We start from the raw sequence: 7,828 nt of genomic DNA, 5'->3' as shown, positions 1-7,828 counted from the left end.
AATCATTTATTGTATAGTGTAGGTTTATTCTTAGTTACTATGCCGTAATTTCTTTATTGTATAGAGTATGTTTATTCTTAATTCCTACTAGTTACTGCCATCATTCGCTGTCTGAAAAAAATCAGATGTAGTCGACCGGACCGAAACATTCGACTCTAATGGGCCAGGTTTTTAGCGGGCCACAATTGGGTCGTCCTGCGTCTTTCTTGGGCCCGAATGATTGGGGCCTTCACACATTGCGCCAGGCCCAAACTTACACCGGCCTATATTTTAGTTGGGCCTTTTGTTGACCCCGCGCTTAGTTTGGCCCAGGTAGTGTTGGGCCATTAACAGGCTGAATATTGTACTGGCCTGTTACGGCCGAGATGAAACCACGGGCCTTTAGCAGGCCAAAATGCATGTTGGGCCTCAATTTTCACTAGTCGTCGATGGGCCTTCAGCATGCCGAAATGTAGATCGGGCCGTTTTGGGCCCAGTTAGCTCACGGGCCGTTACCAGGCGGAAACATATCTCGGGCTTTAGTTGGCCCACTGATATCATGGGCCTTTAAGAGGCCGAAAGCTTAGCATAGGCATCAACGGGCCGAATTACATGATAGGCCTTTAACAGGCCCAAAGTCACGTTGGGCTTAACTGTTGCCACCTTTAGCACGGGCCGTTAGTGGGCCCGATGTCCCGTCGGACCATATATGGCCCATGGGCAGCACGAGCCATTCCCAGGCCGAAAGTCACACCGAGCTGAAATGGGCCCATGTCTACATCAGGCCTCTAACAGGCCAAAAGTCACTAGGCTGTAGTTGGACCCAAATATTTGGCGAACAATTAACGGGCCAGATCTGGCTTCGGGCCGCAAATGGGCCCAAATATTGGACGAACAATTAACGGGCCAGATCTGGCTTCGGGCCGTAAATGGGCCCAAATATTGGGCGAACAATTAACGGGCCAGATCTGGCTTCGGGCCGTAAATGGGCCTTTATTAAGCAGGCCGTTATTAGGCTGGCCCACTAGTACCTGATTAAGTTCTAGGGGCCTTTGACTGGGCCGGCCTTTTTAACCTATATGGGCCTCTGTTGGGCCCAGCCACGTGTCGACGTATCATAGGCTTGTCTCCTCCAATGGACAGGCGACATCTGGCCCACGGACGAGCTGATAGGTGTTCCCTTCGGCCAATCCGAATTTTACACGTGGAAATTTCCCATTGGTCAGGGCTGTTAACGGGTTATCGGATCCAAAATCCGACCCGATAGCTTAACGGCGTTCCGTTACGGTGGATGCCACGTGTCGGTCACCCTTGACGAAAGCACTTCTGTGACGCGCGATTTATCATCATGGAAGTAGACACTTCCGTGATGATAATTTTGGTAATGTCATGGAACACTTCTACGACAGCATAGGTATGACTATCTCGATTCTGTCATAAAATCGTCATGGATGTACATGCATGAAAAAAACGCGACCTACTGTGACAAACACGTATCATCACGGAAGTGTATTTTTTTGTAGTGACATCTCATTGATTCCCAGCTTGCAAGATTCAGAACCAACAAATAAGATTCAAATAATAAGTACAACAAATATGGCTACACATCTCATTGATTCCCAGCTTGCAAGATTCAGAACCAACCTATTAGAGCCTTTTGATAAAGTGAATATTGAGATTAAATCCATCTTGGCTAGCCATGTCATACAGTCGAAGAACTTGGCGAATGCTCTTGACCGTCACAACATCTGTAGTTGAGTATTCCTGTTTGCACAACACAAACAAGAAGATCATGATTTCACTTTAATAGTGGCCTCCTTGAACTCAACCTGCAGCTCCACTCGGATGAGGCTTGACTGGAGTTCCATGATTCAATTCATGCGCCTTTTTCTGCATTTCACCTGAAATGAAGCAAATATTGCATCATTCAGCTAGCAAGAAGTACTTGCTCTCGTGAGCTGGCAGGTTCTTCTTTAGTAGTTGCACTAAAATTAAGGAACATTAAGGTTGGCTGTCTGGCTCATGTAAGGTGCAACTATAATTTTCTTATCCTTTTGTGAAGTTCCGCTAAAATAAAGTGCCATTGTGGTGATAGTGACGGCTCATCTTGCAAAGGCTAATAAAATGTTGCACGAGATTACCAGCAGAACTTGACGGAGATTTTGGAAACTCCAATCACCATTTTGTGCAGTTCCACCAAAATTGAGAGATGTTGCCCACGTGACATTTTAGTTGAACTGCACAAGACACTCATTCCAACAAAAGTGTTTTGTGCAGTTCACCAAAAGGTCACAATAGCAACAAGGTGAAATGGATATCCCTATCTGCACAAAAAGATAGAAAGTAAACAGTTGTTGGTCAATAAGAATATACGAAACATATACGAAATGAAAAGAAGCATCTTAATTATGTTCATGGCAATCACGCAAGGATAGTAGAAATTTTAAAACGTCAGGAATGCTTCATGTTACCAGAAGCATTACGATCAACAATGAGATTCCTAAAATATGGAATTACTTTAATGGTGGCATTGCTTGTTTACTAGATACAGTAAATCAACAACAGCTAAAGAGTTGGTTTAAGGGCATGGGACCATGGGGACACCAGGACACTCAGCAGCATAAAGGAGGAACGTACTTATCATACTATGGAAAACAGCAAGAGTGCCATTTGTAACACAGTTTAATTGCATCTTATCACTGGAGGCATTAGATTAACAATAACACTGGTTAGACATGTCCCTAAGGTAACAGTGTGATCGCTTCATTTTACATGCACCCTTACATTAACAACAGCAAAAGGTTGGTATAAGGACATGAGACAGTGGACGCATCAGCACAATGTACCTACAAGGAGGCATAAAGTGGTGATGTCGAGTTTGTTCATGCTATGTGAGGGCAGCAAATCTAATCCTGAAGACCTTTTACTATGTGAGGGCAGCAAACTATGACGCCCTCCATTCAATCGTACACTAATCACGCACGCAAATGTGTACGATCAAGATCAAGGACTCACGGGAAGATATCACAACACAACTCTAGACACAAATTAAAATAATACAAGCTTTATATTACAAGTCATGGGCCTCGAGGGCTCGAATACATAAGCTCGAAAACACAAGAGTCAGTGGAAGCAACAATATCTGAGTACAGACATGAGTTAGACAAGTTTGCCTTAAGAAGGCTAGCACAAAAGCATCTACGAACGAAAAGGCAAGGCCTCTTGCCTGGGAGCCTCCTAACTACTCCTGGTCATCGTCGGTCTCCACGTAGTAGTAGGCATCGGCGGTGGCATCTGGCTCCTGGGCTCCGACATCTGGTTGCATCAACCAGAAAGAAGAAGAAAGAGGGAAAAGGGGGAGCAAAGCAACCGTGAGTACTCATCCAAAGTACTCGCAAGCAAGGATCTACACTACATACGCAACATTATCAAAGGAAGGCTGTATATGTGGACTGGGCTGCAGAAATGCCAGAAAAGAGAGAAGGCCTAGTCCTATCAAATACTAGCATCTTCTGGAAACCACCATCTCGCAGCAACAGGAGGGAGTAGAGTAGCATAAAGTAAAGTAGTAGTAGTGTTATCAACCTCGGCCGGAGATCCTTTCTCGACTCCCTGCGAGAAAGAAATCCTAGAGCCATACTATCCAGTTATCATCACAATCCAATTCTCATCACCATCCAGTTCTAGTTGTATCGATCGGGATACAACTCCAAGTGTCCGTTACCGTAGGACAGGCTATCGATAGATGTTTTCTTCCCTGCAGGGGTGCACCAACTTACCCACCACGCTCGATTAACTCCGGCCGGACACACTTTCCTGGGTCATGCTCGGCCTCGGCCAAAGAATACGCCGCAACCCGACCTAGGCTTAATAGAGAGGCCAGCACGCCGGACTAAACCTATGCCCCCAAGGGTCATAGGCCATCTCCCCGGGAACTCCTGCACGTTGCGTGGGCGGCCGGTGAGCAGACCTAGCTACCTCCCTAAAAAGGCAGGAGCTTACCAGTCCAACCCGGCGCGCGCCACTTAGTCGCTGACGTCTATTAAGCTTCGGCTGATGTATGCGAAGCAGAACGCACATACTATGCCCATGTGATGGTTAGTGCTATCAGGCCAGAGGCCCTCAGATCAAATATCCAAATCGTAGTGGATTAGGAACGCGCGGTAACAAGCAGAGACTCACGAAAGATGTGACCCCGTTGCCCCGTCTCGAGGACTTGCGGCAAGGGCTAGGAATGTCCGGCCACGCCTCGTAATTATCTCGCGGGCACCCTCCAGGTCAACCCGTCTCCACATCACTCGCAATTAAGCTCGCGCGGGTACCCCTCAGGGTCGACCCGTCTTTAGTAACATGGTTCGGTGTAAAGACATAGTAACCATAGTAACTGTGTGTCCAAACATCAAGGGGAAAACCCGAGGAATCACCCCCGGTGAATTCCACTCGATGTAATCATCAAGGTGAACGTAAGAGGAACCACCCCCGAGGTTCACACTTGAGGGGTTGCACGACAGAGCCGTATCGAAAGTGGTTAAGGAGGAAATCACCCTCGATGACCACGAACGAATAGCTACACTACAGAGATCTCATCAGGAGTGATGTATGAGGGTCCACCCTCGGCACTCGATGGTAACCATGCAGGTCGAGCAACAAAAGGGGCGTGATGTGATGTGAGGTGTCGGGCTCTAGTCTTCGATCCCGTTGAACGGGTCTTCGATGATGAAGCAGGGGCAACAAGGACAAGGTGGGGGTCACTGATGGATCACTAACCAACCTATACTAAGCAGTTTATGATAAGCAGGTAGGTAACAATGAGCAGGTTACAAAAGCAGGCTATGCATCAGAATAGGAGAAAACAATAACAATAGCAAAATCTAATGCAAGCATGAGAGAATGGAATGGACGATATCGGGATGATCAAAAGGGGGGCTTGCCTGGTTGCTCAGACAAGAACGAGGGGTCGTCGGTGACGTAGTCGATCACAGTGGCATCGACAGCCGCCACGTGGTCTACCGAACAGAAGAGGGAGAGAAACAGTAAATACATAGCAAGCAAGTGCATAACAGGATAAAAGGCATAGCTAGACGTGTTCTAACGCAGTCCTAGACGTTATAGGTGAAGGGGGAATTCAACTGGGAAGGTGTTCCCGGTTCCGGACCTGTGTCAGACAGATGACCGCAGGGGGAAAGTTCCATGTTCAGCATGCTAGGGGCATGTGATAGATGAACGGATAGCGTATTCGGATTCGTTGGATTTTTCTGAGCAACTCTCATGTAGAAAACATTTTCATCCGAGCTACGGATTATTTTATATGATTTTTCGAAGATTTATACAATTTCTGGAATTTCTGGATTTATTAATAAATCAAAAAGTAAAATACCTAAAATGCTACGGGTACAAAAGGAAGTGTACCCAACAGTGTGTAAGAGGCTGACAGGTGGGGTCCAGTTGACTGCACAGTCAGCAGTCAATTGAGACTATTGACTAGTCAAAGGGCCCGGAGGACCCGCATGTCATTGACTGGGTTATCCCAGTGAGCAGTTTGACTGGTTAATGGGACCAGTGGGACCCAGGTGTCATCCACACATATTTTAGCATTTTTTCAGAGGATATTTAGAGGAGGGGGGTCCACCTGCCATAGGCTAGTAGCTAATCTAACTAGTAATTATCCCCTGAAGTAATTTGCATAGGGTCGGCCAGAGGCGCAAGCAACACCACGGATGTGCACATACACGCACAACCCATGTGTGTTCAGCCATGGCCACGACCACATGTGAGGCTAGCGCTGGAGCAACCAACAGTGGCAGCAAGAAGAGCATCAGTAGCAAAATGAGTAGCAACAGCAAAAGAGTAGCAGCGGCATATCAGCAACATCAAAACGGCAGTGGTGTTAGCTAGTAGATCAGCAGCCGGCAAGCGTCAGCGGCATGCGAGAAGCAGCAGCATAGCAGCCTCATCAATATTCAGTAGTAAGCAGCAGCAACCATCACGGCAGCTAGCGGGACAGGGGTGCCGCCCGGGTGAACGTCCGCGCGCGAGGAGCAGCAGTACAAGCAGCAGCAGAGCAGCGGCAGGGACGCGCACGACTATGGCGGCGCGCCTGGGCGCGGCCAGGGAGCGGCGGGCGCGAGCCAGCAAGGCCTAACGCGGCCAGAGGCGCACGAGCGCGGACTGTGGCACAGCGAGCACGAGCTCCGACGGCGTCGGGCACGGCGGTGACGGCGGCCTACGGTGGTACGCGGACAAACGACGAGGTTGCTCTAGAGGACCGGATCGATACAGGGAAAGGGAGGAGGAGCTGGGTCTCACAGTGATGGCAACGGCAAGAGCAGGTGGTTCCGGGAGGTTCGAACGACGGTGGATCGAAGCCGTGGCCGAGGCGAACGCTGACGGAGGGGATCGGCGCGGTCCGGCGATGCATCGAGGATGGGCTCGATCTGGCCCTTGTAGACGAAGCAGAGGAAGCGGGCGGAGCTCCTGGCGAAGTCTTGGCCGACGGGGAGGTCGGTGGCCACGGCGATGCAGCAGCTAGTGGCGACGGTGCTTCGGGCGCACGCGAGGAGAAGAGAGCGACGCGAGGTGGAGATGAAGTGGGTGGCTAGGGTTCACAGGGGGACGAGGGCGACCTTATCTGCATCAGGGGGCCACGGGATGGATGCCGCGTGGTCATCCGCGGCCATGGACGGGGCGCACGCCTCCACGGCGCTCCTGATGAGCAGTAGGAAGGAGGAGGTGGCGAGGTGGACTGGGCTCCCACGGTTGACCTAGAGCCCAGTCCACCGGTAGTTTAGCTCTTTTCTTAATTTTCTTTCTGCTTCTTTGATTTCTTCTCTGATTTGTAAATTGCTAGGCCACCCATTCACTTTGTAAAATATGAGACTTGGCTCAATAAATTACATGTAATATTTAGCACTGTTATAAAAAGGTTCGAGGAATATTAGAATTCATTTGATTTTTGCATAAAAGGAAATGGATTAAAAAGGGTGTTTTGGACACTGTAAATAGGTTAGGGGTAATTTAATATTTCAAATAATGTTGGTTCCTTCAGAAAAATTAATTAGTGAAACTTTGTAACCCAGCGAACATTTTTGTGTTGCCGTTTAAAGGAATAAGAATTTGACTTGTTTTGGAAGTTGAATTTGATTCGTGTTTGAACCAAAGTAAGATTAGCAACAGTAATTGCGATGACTCGGCACCATTAACATGGGATAACTGTAGCTTAATTATCCGGGCGTCACAATTCTCCTCCACTACAAGAAATCTCGTCCCGAGATTTAAGGGGTGGAGTAAGGGGGGATGACTCAGGAAGGACGGAGCTCAACACAAGATAGGTACGTGGGGACTACGTGAGTGAACGTGGCATAGAGGCATCTCTCGAGTTGAAATTCAAGAAAGTCATCGAGAGCAAGGTGAGGTGCAATAAGAAGCTTCAACCTGGTAGACAATCATTTGTTGCTTGAAACAAGGGGTGAAAGGGGTTCAGAGTAATGGTAATAAGTATTGCGTCTGATACCATAATAGATCGCCTCTCGGAAGGCGGCTCGGGATTTTCATATGAAGCCAAGCGTGAGAAATAACCTTAGAAACAAGGATGTAGAGGAGAGTCAGGTTTCGATCCTGTGGAACTGTGGGTTATGGGCCCACCATGTGGGTTAAAGGTAGGAAAGGCGCTGACATCTTGCACAAATGATAGCAAGGCATGTCAGATGACAACATGTCAGTTATGTTGGCAACGACGTCGGTACCAAGGGCGAGGGACAAAGAGAACCATTTGCCTGCTCGTTAGGACGAGGCGGACCAATAGGCAAAGTTCTCGTCCATCAGTGGTTACCGGAATGTCATCAACAATAGT

General features: G+C 48.3%; 1 long non-coding RNA gene across 1 annotated transcript; it reads right to left on the bottom strand.

The window, feature by feature from the left end:
• Positions 1–2,335: 2,335 nt before the first annotated feature.
• Positions 2,336–6,813, bottom strand: LOC147985767 (uncharacterized). Its single transcript, XR_015616872.1, has 3 exons — positions 6,286–6,813; positions 4,911–4,985; positions 2,336–3,294 (listed from the first exon to the last, which is right to left on the bottom strand). It is a non-coding gene; the product is annotated as an uncharacterized LOC147985767 (long non-coding RNA).
• Between the last annotated feature and the right edge of the window lie 1,015 nt (positions 6,814–7,828).

The sequence above is a fragment of the Triticum urartu genome, chromosome 2A (genome assembly GCF_056163025.1).
Source record: "Triticum urartu cultivar PI428250 chromosome 2A, HENAU_Tu73, whole genome shotgun sequence".
NCBI classification, from domain to species: domain Eukaryota; kingdom Viridiplantae; phylum Streptophyta; class Magnoliopsida; order Poales; family Poaceae; genus Triticum; species Triticum urartu.
The sequence above is the reverse complement of the archived record's forward strand: the minus strand, read 5'-3'. Positions and strand labels throughout refer to the sequence as shown.